This window comes from Periplaneta americana, chromosome 3, assembly GCF_040183065.1.
Source record: "Periplaneta americana isolate PAMFEO1 chromosome 3, P.americana_PAMFEO1_priV1, whole genome shotgun sequence".
Classification (NCBI taxonomy): Eukaryota; Metazoa; Arthropoda; class Insecta; order Blattodea; family Blattidae; genus Periplaneta; species Periplaneta americana.
The window spans coordinates 5,153,513-5,178,111 of record NC_091119.1 but is presented as its reverse complement, the minus strand read 5'-3'; positions in this window follow the sequence as shown (position 1 = coordinate 5,178,111).

Genomic DNA, 24,599 nt, shown 5'->3' with positions numbered 1-24,599 from the left:
TTAAACATAATAAAATAAAAACTACAATATTGCTTTCCGTCCACTTTTTCTAACAAGTGAAACTTTTCATTGCTCCCCCTCCAGATTTGAACACATGATATGTTATTTTATTGCTCTGGGAGACCTGAATCAGAATATTAAATCAAAATATGCCGAACTTGTGATTAAAAGAGCTTAAATAACGTTACAAGAATCATGAAAAAGTGTTGTATGTAAACATGTATGGACATGGAAACACAATGCGTCAGCTCAACGAATAGCTGTTTAATTAATCAGTAATGGATCCTGTTAAAATCGAATATTACGTATTATCATTTTTTCGGTAGTTTCCTAGTACCCGTTACTCGTTACATAGACCACTCTTACACTAAACCTGGAGTAATTTAAGCTTATTAATCAAATATGATTCTACTTACTGTTTTTTTATATGCTCACCTGTATGTAATTTCTATTTTATACATATTTCATTGTTATTTTCCATCCAAAGATCATTAAGAACGCTGAATATTACATAATATCTCCTATCTTTCTTCAAATGTGTTTATATGCCATGTTAATTTTCATTTGTTTTCATAAGTTAACAATGATGCACATTGCGACCAACATAAAAGAAATTATTTTCCTACACAATCCACGCTATGTTCACGTTGTTTTGAAATGATTAATCGAAGATGGTTTGCCTATTGTTTATTACACGTATGTAATTTCTATTCCATACGTTTTTTTCTATCCCACGATCGTTAAGAATGGTGAATATTATTCATGCTTGTTTCCTATATTTCTTAAAATAATGTTATGTGGCATGTTAGTTTTTATTTGTCGTTATTTACGTAAAAATGATGCGCCAAAAAATAAATAATTTCGTACTCACTCCACATCTATATATATAATTTGAACTGGTAATGGAAATTACGGGAAAACGGCTGAACGTATTTTAATGAGTGACCCCTCATTTTCATGCCTGGCATCCAAAGTTTTTCGGAAAAGTAGTAGTTTTGTGTGAAATGTCAATTTTCCTACATAATTTTCCTATTTTCCAAAATCCATCTGTTGTCAGTTTTGAGAACTAATTTTATTCAATCACGGCCGACTTGATTGAATTTCAGAACAAAACACACACTACAATAAACAATAGGCTATTACACGAAGGCCATGACCTGCAGGATTTCAGACATAGGCTATTTAGAGCTCAATTCAATTTGTTATTAAAAACTGATTCTGCAGTGTATAATTTTCTGAGTACAGCTGTATATTGGAATTTGAAATCTACGAAACTTGAGGTTGAGTCTGATGACATTATTACCATTAGAAATTAAATATTATTATAGTTAATATCATGATGCATCTATTTTTTTTCATTAATTGTACATAATATTGATGCTATATTGATGACATGAAAGTGAAACGTTTTGTGGTTATGTAAGTAAATGTAGAGAATATCTTAATTTAGATCTTCATTTCTATAATTTACTGAGTGGCTGCTATATATAACTAGAAAACTTAAGTAAGATAATAATATTGTTATTAAAAATCAAATATTTTTATACTTATTAAACCAGTGGGGTTGGGTCTTTTTCATATACTTAATGGCGGTGTAGTGTAGATATTGATATGTGTCATTGTCTTCAGTACTGGCTCGAGAGAGCGCAAAAATTACAGTTCCTAAGGAAAGATAAAAAGGTATTACTTACTGATAAAATAAGAGGCCTAGAAAATTTTGTAGTCTCCAGATCATTTCAGCAAGATCTCTTAGTAGGATAAAATGATTTTACGCTCTACATTTCAAGTTGTACATGCAGCAGCTATACGAAAATGCTATTGTTCAAAAGCTTAGCAAACCTGACATTTTTTTTAACTTTTGCCTACAATCCACAATGGCCTGAAATAGCCACTGCTATCGTCCTGACATTGATACTTGCGTTTTCGCGTTGAAACTCAAAAACTGAAGTTGGATAGGTTCAAGAAAAAGTATTTGGCCTAAAAAAATCCATTCAGAGGGAGTATGTTTCATTATTATGGAAGCAAATAACTATCAAAAAGACAAGTATTCTTCATTGAAAATAAATCTGAAAAATTTTTATTTGAACGTCTAACGAACTTAATTTGCAGCAGCATTTGCTGCACAAGCCACTAGTTCTATATATTCACATTTGTTTTTCAGTGATTTATTAAAGAACTAGCCGTATCCGTGCGCTCCGCTGCACCCATTATAAATAAAAAAAAAAGTAATTACATAATTAAAATAGGACATTTTATCCAGGGAACATTCGTGTTTGATAGAAGGATAAATCGTTTAATATGTTACTTAATTTAAATTGCATCCAAATAATTAAAATGCGATCATTTTGGTCCAGGGACACTCATTTGGTGCAATGACAATTCCTTTAACATGTTTCTTAATTTTTATTACATGCAATCATAGTTTAATGGAGATTGACATCATTTAGATTTAATGTGTATATTTTATTTTACTTGTTATAAGTTTCCATTGAATTATAATAACTTAATTTTAACCCTTGTTTTCTACGTATTCAGTAAATGGCGCTAGGCCCACTGTGGTTCTGAACCCTTCAAATAACTTAAATTATATTATATAATGATACATATTATATTATATTATATTACATTATATTATATTACATTATATTATATTATATTATATTATATTATATTATATTATATTATATTATATTATATTATATTATATTATATTATATTATATTATATTATATTATATTATATCAGAAGTTACTGTAATAACATTATAGCATTATGTCCATCTAGAGAAACTACACTTTCCAATGGTGAAATAATAATTAATTATACAAATCGGTTAATTTAGCTTCCGATATTACTTCATACAAACACAGAAACATTCTCTGTAGGCTATCTTTCACAGCTTTCGATTGTTGCTGTCCAAGGACCCTTATAGACGAAGTCATTTGTTCTTTAATTCATTACACGGCCTTAGATGGCAGTTATTTTAATTTTAAAATTCATTTATCTCATTAAATATCAGTCCTATCAAACTTTTTCAAGGAATAAAACTTATCGCAAATTATTTTTAAACAAACTTGTGTTATGTAACATTTTTCACAAAAATCAATAATAAGCGAGATATTTCGATTTATTTAATTCAGACCCCCTTATAACTCCCCTTTTAAGTAACGTATTTTGAATGCCATATAGCCTAAAATCTAAGTTACAACGAACTTAATTTATATTCCAATTTTCATCGAAATCCGTTCAGCCATTATCGCGTGAAAAGGTAACAAACATGCAGACAGACAGACAGACAGACATACAAACAAAAATTTCAAAAAAGCTATTTTCGGTTTCAGGGTGGTTAATTATATATGTTAGGACCAATTATTTTTGGAAAATCGAAAATTACCAGAAAAATTTCGGCTACAGATTTATTATTAGTATAGATGTACCGGTACTTTCAACCCAAATGTGATGGACCGGTTAATTATTATAAATTAATTGCATGAATGTTTGGGGACCAAGTCCCCAAGAGGGGTTTTAGGGGGCGTAGCCCACTGAAGCAAGAAAGAACACCACATAAAATATAAGTCGTACCTACAACGCAAAGGTGATGGACCAATTAATTAGGCTAGTATAAATTAATTGCATGAAGGTTTGCGGACCAAGTCCCCAACAAGGGTTTTTAGGGGGTAACATGTTATACTAAATATGTTAAGATTGGTGACGTATGTAACGAGTGCCGGGAACTAGGAAATTACCTCTTTCTTGTAACGTTTTTTTTTCTTGTGTAATCATTTTTGTTAGTTTTTTATTGTCAGTTCATTATCTGGGTTCTAATGACAAAAAACCCGGTGTTATTACCTAAACTAGTGGTCGTCAGCACTCGCTGAAATGGGTAGAGTGCATGGAGAGTAAGGAACTATGGTCTGTCGTGCACAAGGGATAGAGAGACAGCATACTCGCCACGAATGCACGCTAGGGCAGTGTCTTGTCCGCGGGTAAGGGACGCTAGCCCGAGAGTGCAGTGTTCTGATGATCGCTGATCTAAACCAATAGAATCAAACTGTTTGTTACTCATTTTCTTGCAAACAAAACCACAATTCTGCAATGAATGTCAATGAAAGGTTTCATTACTGAACAAATGATCAAAGCAACACATATACTACAAAAGATAAATGCCAGTGCCACATTTGAAACATTAGTACAGGGACATCATTTTATTTTTACTTCAATTTTTATTGTACCTGAGTTTTTGAATGTACTTCACTCCCACCCCTTCTCCTAATGAAGTTCCTCCACACAGATCCAAGACCCTTAGCGTAAACAGCACTGAGTTAGCGAGTATAGTACGTTCCAGAAATATGTTCGTGTTTTCCAGTCACGAAAGAGCTTTCAATATTGAATCATATTTTCGCACAGGTACTGTTCGTTTGCCTACGTCGCATCCAGATTTCCCGCACCTGCTTCTGTTGGCCCCTCTGTAAAAGCTGGGCTGTCTTAGCTCTTTCCTGAAAACATTAATTTCTGTTAGGAATTGGACGTTTACGTAATATTATACAATTGTTTAAAATAACTTAAATAAAAGGGCCTCGTTAAGTAATTAACTGTCACGTGATTTCCTCCCTTTCTACGATCTTGCGGCATAACCACTTGGACGGACAGTAGATAGCATGTCTGAGTAATTTTATCTGTGCGGGTCGGGCAGAAGTGAAGATTGAATTTACAGTACGTAAGGTACTCTTTTACAGAGTAGGTACAGAATTATTTCAACATGAGTTACTAGTACGAAGGACGAAACTGACAATTGGAATTAGATGCAGTAATCTATAGTGCGATAATATGCACAAAAGAACTGAAGCCTGTATCGAAATGAACGGCCACCATTTTCAAAAATGTGTTTAAATATTCATATTAAGAGTAGTTTTTAATTTAACTTCATTCTCTATATTGTACGCTAATGTGCTGTAGACAGTATAATATACACTGCATAATGAATATGTCCGAATGGATAGCTCAGTTCGTAGTAAAAACACTTATTGTTAATACTGTACTGTATTTTGATTAAACAAAAACGTTAATGAAAATTATCGAAATCAAAATCGCGATATTTCCTAGTTTACGTAAATGGATGAACTACTTTTCTTCCCTCCTATACCTAGCAGAATGATTTGTTTGTGTTTTACGCTAGTATCATCGAACTCCAGTTATGGAAGGGGGTAGCAAACTGTATTTCCGGTTCTCTAAGGTATAGCCAGGTTAATATTAAAAATGTTAGTAAAAATAAAATGATGTCCCTGTACTATTAATTATTAAGTGTAATAAGTTCTTACGCAAGTACTCCTCAATAGTGTTGTCTCTTGGGGAAATCGAATACTTCAAAATTTCCAAAATTATCAAGCTCAGTTCGCAAAAGTCACGAGTTGTATTTAACGAATTTATCTAGCCACCAAAATCGCCTGCAATTCAAGATCTAATGCACCGTGCGTAATAAACGAACATAAAGATCAAATAGATTCACAGCAACAATCTTCTTGCCCGTTCAGCTAGATCGAACTGAGGAGGGATCTCTATATTTCTGTCGATATTCAGAAGTCCTGCCCTCTATACGTTCTTGTTTTTAAAAGAAGAAAAAGTAAAAGGTAGCCGGGAATCGAACCCAGAACTTCTACTCGAAAGGCGCGTCACTAACCGGTTGAGCTACGCAAACGATGGTATAATAATAAAGTATCGCAGTATGTCTATTGGCATTGTAGTGATTTTTAACTAGGATTTACGCCCTTTAGAAGCAACTTCGCATATTTTCAAGTCTGTTACTTATTCTCGTTTTTATGAGCTTCGAAATGAGCTACGTATGTTCCATTAAAATGTGAATTTCTTGAATGAAATAAGACATTTCCCACCGTGATAGATGCTGCAGTTTTCTAAAAATTTTGCGTAGGCAACGAAATTATACATACATACATATATATATATATAATGTATGCTAAGATAATTTAAACTAGTCTCATTTGGTAGAGAAATTTACGTACTAGGTAACAGACGAAACAAAAATACTGTATATATATGTAACAATTTTCAACATTTGTCTAATTTTTATCTCTTGCGAATATTAGCTTAGTCCAACATCCCTATATAAACGCGAATTCAACATATAGTAAGCATAGGGGAGGTCTGATTTTGTGTTAGTAGGGATACGTACGCGTTTACCGAGGATGGATAGGATGGCTGTACTTAAAGTACGAGGACTGGATGATAGCGTGCTGAGCTTGAATCGGGCGGAAGCCCTCCGGGTGCATAAATGCCGGACTTCCACCATCTGGCGATTCCTGATCTGAGTCCCTCCTGCATATTCCTACGAGCCCATGTCGGACAAGATAGTGCTTGCCAGCAGCACAGTCACTCCCTAGTCTCTTTTTCCTTCTTTGCTTTGTTTATGATGAAAGAATGCCCGAACGATGGGGAAAACATAATTGGTCGACGATGGAAATTTGAAAATAAAATTTTCGAAATGTGCACGTCTGGACATGAAACGAGCAGGCCCGGGTTCAAATCCTGGTTGGCAGGACAAGTTACCTGGTTGGGTTTTTTTCCAGGTTTTCCCTCAAACATTTAAAGCAGAATTGCTGGGTAACTTTCGGCGTTGGATATCGGACTCATTTAGCCATCATTAACTCACATACAAGAATCATCATCCATACCTTAGACCGGGTTAAGTTCGCGGTGCGGCGTGCTGCACTTGTACAGGGACATCATTTTATTTTTACTAACATTCTTAATATTAACCTGGCTATACCTTTGGATTAATGGTTCAGAGCCGGAAACACTGTTTGCTACCCCCTTCCACGATTGAAGTTTGATGATTCTGGCGTAAAATACAAAAAAAAATCACTCTATTAGATATAGGAGGGAAGAAAAGTACTTCATCCATTTACGTAAACTAGGAAATATCGTAATTTTGAATTTTATAATTTTCATTAGGTTTTTGTTTAATCAAAATACAGTACTGTATTAACAATGAGTGTTTTTACTCACGAACTGAGCTGTTCATGTGGACGTATTCATTATGCAGTGTATATTATACTGTCTACAGCACATTAGCGTACAATATAGAGAATGAAGTTAAATTGAAAAATAATCATAATTTGGATATTTAAACACATTTTTTAAAATGATGGCCGTTCATTTAGATACAGGCTTCAGTTCTTTTGTGCATATTATCGCACTATAGACTATTGTACCTCATTCCAATTACCAGTTTCGTCCTTCGTACTAGGAACTCATGTTGAAATAATTCTGTACCTACTCTATAAAAGAGTACCTTACGTACTGTAAATTCAATCTTCACTTCTGCCCGACCCGCACAGATAAAATTACTCAGACATGCTATCTACTGTCCGTCCAAGTGGTTATGTCGTAGGGTCGTAGAAAGGGGGGAAATCACGTGACAGTCAATTACTTTTATTTAAGTTATTTTAAACACTTGTGGGTGAGGGAAATCGGGATGCGACGTAGGCAAACGGACGTCAGTACCTGTGCGAAAATATGATTCAATATTGAAAGCCCTTTCGTCACTGGAAAACGCGAACATATATCTGGAACGTACTATACTCACTAACTCAATACAGTTTGTGTTTACTACGACCCTAAGGCGACTTTGACTGTATACGCTTGGTTCTGTGAGGAGAAGAGTTGGAAGTTCACTAGTAGAGGGGGTGGGAGTGAAGTACATTCAAAAACTCAGATATAATAAAACTTAAAGTAAAAATAAAATGATGTCCCTGTACAATAGCGCAACCTTTCGGTTATCCAATCAGTCACAGAATAGGAGTGGTAAGCACAACAAGCCTCAGGCTGCAGTACAACGAGGAGTAGGTATAGATGTCACCCGCGCCTCGCCCGCTCCCGCTCGCTGCAGACGATACGCAGTTCACATAAACAACGCATAGTATCATTTTGTGGAGCTGTGTCCAGTCGTGAATAGTTTGAAGAATATTGTTAGTTTATATCAATATTTTAGGTTCTGAACAAAGTGATCTATTCTGTTATTATTGTATTATTTACATAATGTTAATATTATGCATGATTCCAAAAAAAGTAAACTAATCTATTATCAAATAATAAATTATGCAAAATGGGGTGCGTGAGACTTTTATTTTTCCCTGGATTATTCTTCGTTAAATGTGTTGATAATGGGTATAGCCAGGTAGCAATCTGTTGATAAGTATTTAGATATATCATATCATATCATATCATATCATATCATATCATACATCATAACACATCACATCATATATCATATCATACATCATAACACATCACATCATATATCAAATAATATCATATCATCATATATCACAATATATTATCATATATCATAACACATCATATCATATCATATATCATATCATATATATCATAACACATCATATCATATCATATCATATCATATATCACATCATCATATATCATATATATCATAACACACCACATCATATCATATGATATCAAATCATATCATATCATCATATATCATATATCATAACACATCACATCATATCATATCATATATCAAATCATCATATCATCATATATCATAACACATCACATCATATCATATCATATATCATATCATATCATACATATCATAATCATATCATAATCACATCATATCATCATGTCATGTCATGTGATTTCATATCATAGCATAGCATATCATATCATATATCATCATATCATGTCATGTCATGTCATGTCATGTCATGTCATATCATATCATATCATAGCATAGCATAGCATATCATATCATATATCATATCATATATCATATGTCATAATCATATCATATCATCATGTCATGTCATGTCATATCATAGTATATCATATATCATATCATATCATATCATAGCATAGCATATCATATCATATATCATATCATATCATATCATATCATCATGTCATATCATGTCATGTCATATCATAGCATATCATATATCATATATCATATCATAGCATAGCATATCATATCATATATCATATCATATCATATCATATCATATCATACATATCATAATCATATCATAATCACATCATATCATCATGTCATGTCATGTGATTTCATATCATAGCATAGCATATCATATCATATATCATCATATCATGTCATGTCATGTCATGTCATATCATATCATATCATAGCATAGCATAGCATATCATATCATATATCATATCATATATCATATGTCATAATCATATCATATCATCATGTCATGTCATGTCATATCATAGTATATCATATATCATATCATATCATATCATATCATAGCATAGCATATCATATCATATATCATATCATATCATATCATATCATATCATATCATATCATCATGTCATATCATGTCATGTCATATCATAGCATATCATATATCATATATCATATCATATCATATCATAGCATAGCATATCATATCATATATCATATCATATCATATCATATCATATCATATCATATCATATCATATCTTATCATATCATATCATAATCATATCATATCATCATGTCATGTCATATTATAGCATATCATATATCATATCATATCATATCATATCATATCTATATATCATATCTCTCCATAATATCATATAGCAGAAGCTATAACAAACATAACCTAAATAATATAAACGAGTGTCAGAAAAGCTTTAATTAGGGATGATGAAATAAACAAGAAACGTTTTAATTAACGATGACGAAATAAAAAATAAACATGAATAATTTTAAAAGAAACAATTATTGAAAGTACAATTTTCAAATTTGAATGTTTTAGTGGTTGGTGGTTCAGTTGATGTTATATTGGACGGGTGCGTAAAAGAAGTGAACTCGTTGATGTACGAAACTAAAGGATGCGAAAAAGACTGTCTACAACTCTACACGAAATAAACTATTTCTTTCGGAAAACGTATTATGTGTCTTTCTCGTGTTGAATTTTACATCACCTCGTTAACATGTTTCAGCCTGTTATCAGTTATCTTCAGAACTGTTAGTTGCTGGTCTTGGCGCCATTCGTTTGTGTTTCCTGTGGGAGTGTGTTTGTCTAGTGTAATGTGGAGTCAAAGAGTGTGTGTGTTCTGAAATTAAGTTGTGTGTTGAGAATTTTATTTGGATGTGTTTTTATGTGTGTATATATTTCGTATTGTTGTAGTGTGTTTAGTTTCTGGCTTTTTTGTTGAATATGTAGAATTTCACAAGCGAAGCGAGCATCAAGTCGGCCGTGATACAACGGACAATAATAAAGAACAATTGACTCCAGAATATTTAGCATTTTAATATTATACATCAATATTTGATCTATTTATTTTTATTTTTTATATCTTTAATTAATTTAACGTCCAATTTTAATGTAGCCTATATGTAGAAGGTTAAATTTGCAAACTTTGGCACATACCGGTCAAAGCGTGTAGATTTGTATAGAGAACATACACACATACATACATACCCACATTCACTTTTATATATTACAAGATTTCGTACCAACTTACAATCCACCTAGATCATAAATGTAATCTGGGGTTGTCATCATTGTCACAATGATTTTCTTCACTGTGACTATTAACTTTTACTACGTCATACTACTATTGACCAATAAAACGGTAACGACGTGATTCAACCAATCATGGCTGGTTATCCTACAATTTTTATCATCTCCCTAAAGTTTGTTTGTTTTTATCAACTCCCTAACATTTATTTATTTCTTTGCCAACGTCATACTTTCAATAAATGTACCTTTTAAAATTATTAATGTTTATTTCATCATCCTTAATTAAAACTTTTCTATTATTTATCTTGTTTATATTATTTAGGTTACGTTACAGCTTCTGCTGTATGGCGTTAGTTAGTCATGTATCAGAGATTGTATTGAATATTACACTTTTACTACATCACACTACTTTTGACCAATAAAACGGTACGAAAGGACGTCTTTCAACCAATCATGGCTGCTTATCGCACAATTTTATCGCGTCCCTAGCATTTGTTTAATTTTATCGCGTCCCTAGCATTTGTTTATTTTTGTCACTACCCTAGCATTTGTTTCTTTGTTTGCCAACATTTCAAACTACACTGGTCTGGACGTCAAAAACCAGAAAATTACAAACCACTCCAGTCGATGCACAGCACTTTCAAATATGACTCGCATTGGCATTCAAGAACAAGAATTAATAAAGATCACTGGTCATATATGAAGAGCACCATTCGGAAATCCTGAATAAGTTGAGGGATACACCATGTACATCAACGAGTTCACTTCTTTTACGCACACGTCCAATATAACATCAACTGAACCACCAACCACTAAAACATTCAAATTTGAAAATTGTACTTTCAATAATTGTTTTTTTTTTAATTATTCATGTTTATTTTTTATTTCATCATCGTTCATTAAAACGTTTCTTGTTTATTTCATCATCCCTAATTAAAACTTTTCTAACACTTGTTTATATTATTTAGGTTATGTTTGTTATAGCTTCTGCTATATGATATTATGGATATTCACGTATCAGAGATTGTTTAATACTAAGATTTATTGAAAATCATCTGTCAAGTGACGTTGATTACTGGGATCAGGATGATTGAAGTGGAATGCAAATGTTTTAATAAAAATGAAACTGAATCAACAAAGCCTTCTTGACTAGTAACCGTCCACAGAGTTCAATGAATATTCCATAGTTGGCACAACTGATAACAAGAAAACATAATCATAAAACACTACTGCCATCTAGCGTAATGTTGAGATGGTACAATAATACATTTGAAGACAGTTGTATTTTCCTAAGTCAATTAATATTTTATTGTATTGGAGTACTTCGTTACTTCTAATCTTTATATACTTTCTTCTAATCGTGTGATAGTCAATTAAATCCCACTCGAGTTTTGATTTCCTCTAGATAAAGCAAAACCTCTAGTGAGATTACTGTTGATAATTGAAGTGGAATGCAACGTTTGAATAAAAATGAAACCGAATCAACAAAGAATTCTTGACTGTAATTGTCTATAGAGTTCAATGAAGAGGAAGTTCATGTAGCACGTATGGGCGAATCCAGAAATGCATATAGAGTGTTAGTTGGGAGACCGGAGGGAAAAAGACCTTTAGGGAGGCCGAGACGTAGATGGGAGGATAATATTAAAATGGATTTGAGGGAGGTGGGGTATGATGATAGAGACTGGATTAATCTTGCACAGGATAGGGACCGCTGGCGGGCTTATGTGAGGGCGGCAATGAACCTTCGGGTTCCTTAAAAGCCATTTGTAAGTAAGTAAGTAAGTAAGTAAGTAAGTTCAATGAAGTTTGTATAGTTGGCACAACTGCTAACAAGAGAACAGCCGATCATAACACACTACTGCCATCTAGCAGAATATTTGTAATGATGAGATGGTACAATAATATATTTTCAAGACAGTTTAGTATTTTAGTAAGTCGTTTAATATTTTATTGTATTAGAGTACTTCATTTGTTATAATCTTTATAATATAATTTCTTCTAATCATGTAATAATCAATTAAATGCCACTCGAGTTTTGATTTTCTCTAGATAAATGAAAATCTCTAGTGAGATTACTGTAGAAAAAAATTGTTAATAAAATGTATTTCTGGGTGAAACTCTTTAACGAGGAAGGAATCACAGATACATTGTGAACATCAGTGGTCCACGCACTACACAACTGGAGTGACACCCCTCTTCTGGCGATCTATTGTACATTAACAAATAAGGCCTTTCATGACAATGACGATGATAGTGACATTTAATGTATAAGTGATAGGCCTACATTACTTTGAGGGGAAATGGATAAGCTGCGTGGAAGCTGTGTGATTCATATCTTCTTTGTCCACTACAAATTACGCTGCAATTGATCCAGGTCCCCGAATTGGGAAGCCAATACCTGTTCGGTTAACATTTCACTACGTTTTGAATTACTGAGTTTCCAATCAGCACACGAACAATACAAGATAGTCTTCGGAATATATATGATAAGAACTTTCTTCTGTTAAATTTTAACGTACCTTGTTAACATGTTTCGACCTATTTTGGGTCACCTTCAGAACTGGTCGTTGTTGGTCTTGGCGCCTCTTGTTTCCTGTGAGGGTGCGTTCGTAGTGTAGAGTCAAAGAGTGTATGTGTTTTGAAGTTGAGTTGTGTGTTGAGAATTTCGTTGGGGTGTGTTTTCGTGTGTCTATATATTTCATATTGTTCTAGTGTGTTTAGTTTCTGGCTTTTTGGTTGGATGTGCAGCATTTCCATGTCTGTGTTGATATCTCTGTAGGTGTGGTTGGCATTTGTGATGTGTTCTGCATATGTGGAGGTGTTTTGTAATTTTGTTATGGCTGTGATGTGTTCTTTGTAACGTGTTTGAAATGATCTGCCTGTCTGTCCTATGTAGAAGTTGTTGCAGGTGTTACATTTGAGTTTGTATACGCCTGTGTGGTTGTAATTGTTTGTGTTGTTTGTGTGTTGAGAAATTTTGTAGAGTGTTATTTGCTCTGTATGCGATGTTGTAATTTAATTTCTTGAATGAGGTTGCAATTGTATGTGTGTTTTTGTTTTCGTGTGTTAGTGTGATGTATTTTTTGTGTTCTTGTGTTTGTGTTGTATTCTTCTGTTGTTTTTTTTTTTTTGGGTTTGTTTTGTCTTACGTATTATTTTGTCTATTTAACACAAGAAAGTTCTTACCATACATATTTCGAAGTGATACAGTGTTAAAAGTTGTGTAAACAAGTGTATAAAAGATAATCACTTTTGACTTTTATTCATTATGCAGTATTTTGCAGAACAGTCTGAAATTTCTGTAATGAGTGATTCTTCAGTAAAATCTAGTATGACGAGTCTGTGACGAAACAAATCAGGACTATTATACTGCTGCTACTACGTCATAAGTTAATATCATATCGGTCATATATTCGTTTTTATGTAACTCATACTACAGAAATGTAATAGCAGATCTTACTTGGCATCAATTTAGTATGACACGTTAAGACTTCATATGAATCAATTACTCTAGAAAGGTCATAAGTCAACAATGTCACGAAACAAAATTCCTGTAGCAAAATGACTGTAAAGAAGACCCAATCATTTCAAGGAGGAAAGCAAAGCCATTCGTTTAACGGTGAGCTGTGACCTACTTCTATGATTCTAGGTACTTGCAGAATACTTCTTAGTCACCGATTTGAATGGCATGTTAAAGAGTGGTAACAAAGTTACCGTTACAATACAGTGAATTTTTTTCATATGTATATTTATGCCGTATATACTATTACCTGAAGGAAACAGTATCTCAAACCTTCGAATCATACGTATTTTATACAATATTTTTACCTTTTAAATAACTGTGGAAAAAGTCCGAAGTAAATATCTTCTGAAAAATACTTTTGTCTGTTTTGTTACCCATTAAAGAATATCATTAATTTCTTCTTAAGGGGAGGCAGAGGTGAAATTTTCGAACAAAACTGAACATAAAATTAAAATTTGTTTTTTTTTTTTCCATTTTTATTATCTTTATTTTGATATTCCGATGTTAGTTTTTGATTTTGTGCCCTTAAAAGTATGAAATTAAAACCAAGATAACTGTATTACTATATTATTCCCATAATAAACTAATACTTATCATTATTTATATACCTTCTCCGAACATATAAATAAAAAGAAATTTTGAAAATTTCTTACAATATGGTGCATGGAGCATTTTATATCAAACGATATAAAGTTTTATAAAATAATTAATATTTACATAACTATTGTACTTAGAAAGTTGAAACTTGGTATGTCCATTACTAATAACATACTTAGTATCCATGATCAACTTCAAACAAATCGGATAAATTTTTTGGGGTTTTTGAAATATTCACATCTGCCTCCCCTTAAAGTGAAGACAATAAAGTGCTATTTTTAACTTCATTATTATTGTGATTCATCAAAAATCTATTTTCCAGCAAACTTTGTAATGAAAAATGTATTTATTTATTTTTATATTATTTATTTATTTATTCATTATGTTTTTCGTTTGGAAGTAAATCCCTAAAAGACAAAGTATAGGATTATGTCTCGTGACCAGAAGTTAGTAATAAATAATGGAAGCATAACAATTTGGAAAGGTGGAAAAATTCAAATATCTTGGAGCAACAGTAACAATATAAATGACACTCGGGAGGAAATTAAACGCAGAATAAATATGGGAAATGCCTATTATTATTTGATTGAGAAGTTTTTGTCATCCAGTCTGTTCTCAAAAAATCTGAAAGTTAGAATTTATAAAACAGTTATATTGCCGATTGTTCTGTATGGTTGTGAAACTTGGACTCTAACTTTGAGAGAGGGACAGAGGTTAAGGGTGTTGCATAATAAGGGAGTTAAGAAAATATTTGGGGTTATGAGGGATGAAGTTACAGGACAATGGAGGAAGTTACACAACACAGAACTGCACGCATTGTATTCTTCACTTGACGTAATTAGGAACATGAAATCCAGACGTCAGAGATGAGCAGGGCATGTAGCACGTATGGGTGAATCCAGAAAGGCATATAGAGTGTTAGTTGGGAGGCCGGAGGGAAAAATACCTTTGCAGAGGCCGAGACGTAGATGGGAGGATAATATTAAAATTGATTTGAGGGAGATGGGATATGATGACAGAGACTGGATTAATCTTGCTCAGGACAGGGACCAATGGCGGGCTTATGTGAGGGCGGCAATGAACCTCCGGATTCTCTAAAAGCCATAAGTACGTATTATTTATTGGTGTGTGTAACTTTTCTTTCTCGAAAGCAATTTTACAGTGTTACATTTATCCGGATAAAATTCCTACACAATTAAAGAACAAAACTAAAATTCTTTCAATAATTTGTTGTTATAATACAATGCTCTCTTACAATGACTGTGCATATTGAAAATTAAATCAATAGCTTTCTGATAACACGCTATGAAATTTTTCATAGAAAATATTTCTTATTTTGAAAAGAAAGGAAAAAGGACCAAAATAGTATTAAACTTTTTTTGTTTGAAATATCTCGAAGAATAACCCATGAAATTAGTAATATTACTTACGGCTGAGTGTGTATAACTTTTTTATAATAATTGTCCATTTCACTTCCCCTCAGGAATTTGCCTGTAAATGCTTTCCAGTCGACATTTACGGCAACTGTCTTTATAATATCGATGAATTTTATGGTTTAAACTTCCAAATGAAATGTAAAGTCACTTGGAATGTTCTTTCTGTTTATTGGCTCGAATTGCAAATACAGGGACATCATTTTATTTTTACTAACATTTTTAATATTAACTTGCCTATACCTCTGGATCAACGCCGTTTGCTATCCCCTTCCGCGACTGGAGTAATATACAAAAAAATCACTTTACTAGGTATAGGAGGGAAGAAAATTAGTTCATCCATTTACGTAAACTATGAAATATTGCGCTTTTGAGTTTAATAATTTTCATTAGGTTTTTGTTTAATCAAAATACAGTACAGTATTAACAATGAGTGTTTTTACTCACGAACTGAGCTGTCCATGCGGACGTATTCATTATGCAGTGTATATTATACTGTCTACAGCACATTAGCGTACAATATAGAGAATGAAGTTAAATTGAAAAATAATCATAATATGGATATTTAAACACATTTTTTAAAATGGTGGCCATTCATTTCGATACAGGCTTCAGTTCTTTTGTGCATATTATCGCACTATAGACTATTGTACCTAATCCCAATTACCAGTTTCGTTCTTCGTACTAGTAACTCATGTTGAAATAATTCTGTACCTACTCTATAAAAGAGTACCTTACGTACTGTAAATTCAATCTTCACTTCTGTTCGATCCGAAAAGATAAAATTACTCAGACAGGTCCTTTTATTTAAGTTATTTTAAACAGTTGTAGGGGTATAATATTACGTAGACGTCCAATTCCTAACAGAAATTAATGTTCTCAGAAAAGAGCTAAGACAGCCCAGCCACTAGCTGGCGAATAAAAGCTGATGGGGGAAACCGAGATACGGCGTAGGCAAATGGACGACAGTACCTGTGCGAAAATGATTCAATATTGAAAGCTCTTTCGTCACTGGAAAACGCGAACATATTTTTGGAACGTACTGTGGCTACTATGGCTGTATATGCGGTTTTTGATCTGTGTGGAAGACGGTTGAACTTCGTTAGTAGAAGAGGTGGGAGTGAAGTACATTCAAAAACTCAGTTACAATAATAATTGAAGTAAAAATAAAATGATGTCCCTGTATAATCTGTTTCGAAGGGTGCTTACTTTTTATAACTTTATTTATTGATTATTTATTTTTTCCATACTCGTAATTCATATGTTTTAATTACTGACATATTGTTTGTTGGCTATGTATCTTTTGTTGACATTACTATTTCAAATGTCTCCTGCAATCAATCAATCAATCAATTGACCCATCCATCCATATATTATTATTGTTATGACTATTATTATTATTCCGTGGCGCTACAACCCATGAAGGGCCTAGACTGACCAGCCGGCTACGGGCCTCTCGCCCACAAGTCGAAGCAGAGGTGGACGATCATCCAACAAGAACGGAGGTATCGTGTGGTTAGCACGATGATCCCCCCAGCCCTTATAGCTGGCATTCGGAACTGAATTTCGCTATCTATCGTAGCTCCCCAAGTGCATCACAATGCTGGGTAGGCACCGGTCCCATACACTGGCCGAAATTTCTTGAGAAAATTTCTTCTCCCATGAGGATTCGAACCAGCGCGCATTCCGTAACGCGAGTCCTAGGCGGGATGCCTTAGACCACGACGCCACGGCGCAGGACTTATTATTATTACTATCATTATTATTGTTTTTACTATTATTATTACTGTTATCATTATTATTATTATTATTATTATTATTATTATTAATTCAGATCCGTTTAATGTATAGTTTGTTGTTTGGCTTTCTTATAATAAGCATATTCATTTTAACTTCGTTTGTGTTGTTTTTAGCTTTTGTGTTTCATGTTTTTCTTTTGTAATTATCTATTCATTTTGTCATTAATGTTTATTTGTATTTGTCTCTAATTTTAATAATTATTTGTATGCACTGTGTCTTATGCTATTCCAGTCTTCATTTATATGATTTCATTGATTCATTTGTAATTCATTTTATTTAGTTGCCATTATTTTAATTATCTCATTATACTAATTTTAATAATTATTTGTGCTATTTATTTTGTTGCATTTGGTCAAAGATTAATATTGACTATTATATTGATTGTATTTCATCTCAATGCCATTTTCTATCATTCATTCTCATCATCATTCGTTTTTTGTTTTGTTCTATATCTTGTGCTAAACTGTAATTGGCCTTGTGCTGTTGTTTTGCACGTTAAATAAATAAATAAATAAATAAATAAATAAATAAATAAATAAATAAGTAAATAAATAAATAAATAAGTAAATAAATAAATAAATAAATAAATAAATAAATAAATAAATAAATAAATAAGTAAATAAATAAATAAATAAGTAAATAAATAAATAAGTAAATAAATAAATAAGTAAATAAATAAACAAATAAGTAAATAAGTAAATAAATAAATAAATAAATAAGTAAATAAGTAAATAAATAAATAAATAAGTAAATAAATAAATAAATTAATAAATAAATAAGTAAATAAATAAATAAATAAATAAATAAGTAAGTAAATAAATAAATAAATAAATAAATAAATAAATAAGTAAATAAATAAATAAATAAGTAAATAAATAAATAAGTAAATAAATAAATAAATAAATAAGTAAATAAGTAAATAAATAAATAAGTAAATAAGTAAATAAATAAATAAGTAAATAAATAAATAAATAAATAAGTAAATAAATAAATAAATAAATAAATAAGTAAATAAATAAATAAGTAAATAAATAAATAAATAAGTAAATAAATAAATAAGTAAATAAATAAATAAGTAAATAAATAAATAAATAAGTAAATAAATAAATAAATGTATAAGTAAATAAATAAATAAGTAAATAAATAAATAAGTAAATAAATAAATAAGTAAATAAATAAGTAAATAAATCAGTAAATAAATAAATATATAATTAAATAAATAAATAAATAAGTAAATAAGTAAGTAAATAATTAAATAAATAAATAAATAAGTAAATAAATAAATAAATAAGTAAATAAATAAATAAGTAAATAAATAAATAAGTAAATAAATAAGTAAATAAATAAATAAGTAGATAAGTAAGTAAATGAAAATAAATAAATAAGTAAGTAAGTAAGTAAATAAATAAATAAGTAAGTAAATAAATAAGTAAATAAATAAATAAATAAGTAAGTAAGTGAGTCAGTGAATGAGTGAATGAATGAGTGAATGAATGAGTGAATGAATGAGAAAATGAAGGAATGAATGAATGAATGAATAAGTAAATAAGTAACTAAATAAGTAAGTAAATAAATAAATACATAAGTAGGTAAGTAAGTAAATGAATAAATGAATAAGTAAATAAATAAGTAAGTAAATAAATAAATAAGTAAGTAAATGAATAAATAAATACGTAAATAAATATATAAGTAAGTAAATAAATAAATAAGTAAATAAATAAATGAGTAAATAAATAAATAAATACGTAAATAAGTAAGTAAATAAATAAATAAATTATTACAATTATTATTATTATTATTATTATTGTTATGACTATTATAATTATTATTATTACTATTATTATTATTATTATTATTATTATTATTATTATTATTATTATTATTATTATTATTATTCACACGCTATAAGTTCATGTGTTAAACGTTCCTAATACAAACAAGAAAGCAACTAAAATACTTGGTCTCGACACTCCCCTTTATGGTACCGGGATCCGCCACTGGAAGTAACTACCGAGCCGTACATGACTCGTGGACCATGCAGTGAATACAATATCAGAAACAGTTGCCCGCGGCTGTACAAGCAAGTCCCAGCTGGTCCAGTTTCTGAAGGTGCGGTGCCGTCTGTCCATTTCGGTTAAAAAATTGGAACCAAAGTTTCCACGCTGCAAGGGAAATTCCTCTGGCAGGCTCGCCAAGGACTTCCAGAAGCCTGAACAAATCTGTTTTCACTTTCCTGCAGCCATCACGACCCGCAAGCGCCTGCCTGACTCAGCCGCGATGCGACCCCAGGACGGAGAGCAGCGGTCACTGTTTCACTTTCCATTCAACGCGAAGTGGGCCAAGATCGGACTAGCTTAATGCTGAGCACCCATCGTCCAGTTTCCTTGGAACTTAAAACCTTTCAGAGCGACATGAATGTAATAACTACAAACATTTATGAAAGTATTTCAGAGATTGAAATTGTTTTCAAGATTTTACGGTTCACATACGCTGTTTTAATCGATTGCGTATTAACTTATCAGAATGTTATTTATTCTATTGGCGGAAGATGTAGCTACTCTGTGAGAAAAGAAATTAATGTAAAAAATACTGAAATTTCTAAAGATATTGAAGTTATAAGTTTTACTTCGGAATATGTATGGTAAGACTTTCCTGTGTTAAATTTCAACGTACCTCGTTTACATGTTTCGACGTATTTATGGGTCATCTTCAGAACTGGTCGTTGTTGGTCTTGGCACCACTTATTCTGTTTCCTGTGAGGGTGTGTTCCTGTGGTATACTGGGTGTCCAGTTCAAAGTGTGTCATGGCTCGCTGTATGCCGTCATGTGGCTAGCCGATGAGCCTAGAGAATTCAATCTTCCTACACTTCCGCAGCTCAGGTGTATAACCTAAGAGGCAGAGAAGTTGCCTAGCAAGTACGGCGTTCATTCTGAAGAGTACGTATCGATACGTACGGTAACGCCAGTAGTGGCAGGAATGTGAACTGTTTGGAAATACGTACTGTCGGGATATGGGGAGAGGGTTAAGACGATTACTTACGTATTTGTTGACATTAACTTCGACGGTCAACATGGACACGGAGCATTTGATTTGTGTTGTGGAATGTTACCGTACGCAACCGATGATAACAAATACCCTGCGTACGACTTGCCGGCGCAAAACACAGTTCGAAAGAGGTTATGGTAGCACACAGACCGTACAGACCGCCATCTGTTGCTACGACGTTCAGGTTATACCGTACACGTTCTCAAGTTCAGATTGAAGAACGCCTTAAATAATAGGCAACTTCTCTAACATATAAGCTGAAACTCGCTTCAAATCGGTGACCCAACAACAGTGACGTCATGACACACTTTGAAATGAACACCCAGTAGTGTAGAGTCAAAGAGTGTGTGTGTTTTGAAGTTGAGTTGCGTGTTGAGAATATCGTTGGGGTGTGTTTTCGTGTGTCTGTATATTTCATATTGTTCTAGTGTGTTGAGTTTCTGGCTTTTTGGTTGGATGTGTAGTATTTCCATGTCTGTGTTGATGTCTCTGTGGGTGTGGTTAGCATTTGTGATGTGTTCTGCATATGTGGAGGTGTTTTGTAATTTTGTTATGGCTGTGATGTGTTCTTTGTAACGTGTTTGAAACGATCTCCCGGTCTGTCTTATGTAGAAGTTGTTGTAGGTGTTACATTTGAGTTTGTATACGCCTGTGTGGTTGTATTTGTTTGTTTGTGTTGTTTGTGTGTTGAGATGTTTTTGTAGAGTGTTATTTGTTCTGTATGCGATGTTGTAATTTGATTTCTTGAATGAGGTTGCAATTTTGTGTGTGTTTTTGTTTTCGTATGTTAGTGTGATGTATTGACTCTACACTATACCACAGGAACACACCCTCACAGGAAACAGAACAAGTGGCGTCAAGACCAACAACGACCAGTTCTGAAGATGACCCATAAATAGGTCGAAACATGTAAACGAGGTAGGCTACAGTGATACAGTGTTAAAAGTTGTGTAATCAAGATGTATAAGTTTTAAGTATTAAAACCACCAATGGGAAGAAGAAATTTGAGAAGTGATTCCTTTTCAGAACGAAAAGTTACATTTGTTATGGTCAAATTTCATGGGAATCACTCCATACCTTCCGCCACATTACCAATATAATAAGTGGTCAGTGATCTTGAAGAATTCATGGCTAGTCTACAAGAAATGACAGAAAAGATGAGAGATCTGTTGGAATTTTGAACAATAGGCAAACAAACTAAAATAGAGTATAAAATTACACCGTTCTTTTAGGTAGGCATATGCAATGGACCAAATAGAATAGTTGACGCTTCAGGTGTTTTGGAAATATTAACCTCATGATGGTACCTGCTGGTACTTCCAAACCTTTGGAAATCTTAAGTCTGAATTCAGGTTAAAAACTGAAAATTGTTTTTCTGAAGTAATGAGGTTACTTTGGCGTTGCAGCCCATACACGCCCAAATGTAGCAATTCAAACTTGGCGACAGGATTCCCATCTCCATCATGCAATCTCTGCACAACTTGTATGCGTCTGGTATTATGCATATATAAAAAGGTGCGCCAGAGTTTCGTTACAATGTCTTCATTGACTGTGGGTGTCGGCAACTCGAACATCTCCTCTGAATTTAATTTATATTTAGTAGTATTTATTTATTTATTTATTTATTTAACCTAGTAGAGATAAGGCCGTCAGGCCTTCTCTACCCCTCTACCAGGATTAAGTAATTGAACTATACAAAGAAATATTATTATTATTATTATTATTATATGTACAGTGAAACCTCTCATTTACGGACATCGAAGGGACGTAACAATCTGTCCGCATCTGGGAGGTGTCCTTTATTGGGAGGGAGGCTCCCCAATCTAACAGTAAATTTATAATGTGCATTATGTATCCCTTCACGCTTTAAATGAAATGTATTAGGCTACTGTAGTTTAATTCTAAATACAGTATATAGTACTACAGTAAATTCTTTGCAACTTCAAACTACAGTAGATAAGACCGAAAAAGGAAAATGCAGTACTGTACTGTGCCATGCGATTTTATTCTAGGTTTACATTTAATTTACAGTTTTCAACTTAACCTTTACGTTCAGGTGCCATGTCTCTCAAAACAGAACAACTGATTGAAGTGAAGAGAATAATCCTACTAACCCCATCATGTGTCGAATACAATTTCACGATCGCGGAAACCTCGGACCCATCAGACAGGTTAAATTTTATGAATTTGTTTATCCACCCGCTTCCAGTTGACAAGGGGTAGTGGTAGCCTACGAGACCCTTATGTTATGTTTCATGTTAAATAATTTCTGTACAGTTCTCAAAACTAAATTTTCCATTTTGTAACACATTCCAAGTTCTGTCCGCAGTCAGGAGGTAAAGCAAGCTTTAGGACTGTGAAACAGCTGTCCATGTCCGTGCCTGAGAATGTCCGTAAACGACAGTTAAATTTATCATTATTTCTATATTATTTCAGTTGGGACATAAAAATCTGTCCGTATATGAGGAGTGTCCGTATCTTCGAGGTGTCCGTAAGGAGAGGTTTCACTGTACTGCTTTACATTTTACTGTACTGTATAGTGTATTTAGGCCTATGTCCTTTACATACACCATAATAAACGTGTTTTGTTAGGCCTGCTGAAATAGATGGCGAAAATAATTTGCTGTGTGGCGAGGAAAAGAATAAAGGGCTCTTAATTTCGAACAGTACGCGACTTAAAAAATATATATTCGGTTATAGGTTAGAACGATCTAAACACATGGTGAAGTCATCAATCTCTGTGGATTACTCTTTGAGATATTTCAAACAAAAAAGTTTTAGAAGATTTTGCTGGTTTTTGCTTCTTTTTCGAGATAAAAATTGTTTTATTTGAAACATTTCATAGCGTATTTTGGGAAAGTCCCAATATGTTCAGTCAATTAAAGAGAGCAGTGTATTATGATAATAAATGATTGAAATAATTTTAGGTTCATCCTTCAAATATGCAGAAATTTAATTCGAAAAAATGTAACATTTTAAAATTCATTTCCAGAACGAAAACTTACATTTGTTCAGATGAAATTTCTGCACATTTAAAGGTCAAAACTAAAATTCGTTCATAATTTATTATCATGATACACCGTTCTCTTAAATTGACTGAGGATATTAGGAATTAAATCAATGGCTTTTCCAAAACACGATGTGAAATGTTTCATTGGTCTTCCAGGTCACCAGATTTCACACCATGTGACTTCTTTCTCTGGGGCTATGTGAAGGACGCAGTTTATGTTCTCCCTCTACTCCAAGACCATGAAGAAGTAAGACATCGGGACACTGCATTGCTGATATTACATCATGAACAGCAAAAATTTGACTATCGTGTTGATGTTTGCCATGTAATAAGGGGTTCTCACATTGAGTGTCTATAACGTGCCAATAAAAACATGGCGAGTTTCTTAAATTATATGCATTAAATTACTGTATCATTAATACTTAACTTAATAATAAATGAAAGTGTTACCACAATTTTAAAACGGTGTGTAATTATTAAACATCAACATTAAACAAATCTATTATTTTATTTCCTTAAAATATTTTCATAGAAATTTTAATAATTTTGAAAGGTATATACATAAATATAGAACTAAAAATATGAATTATCTTCGTTTGTCTGAACCAAAATATAAACCCAATGCAGCTTTTTATCATAGCACGAGTCAAGGTCCCAGATTATTAAACAAA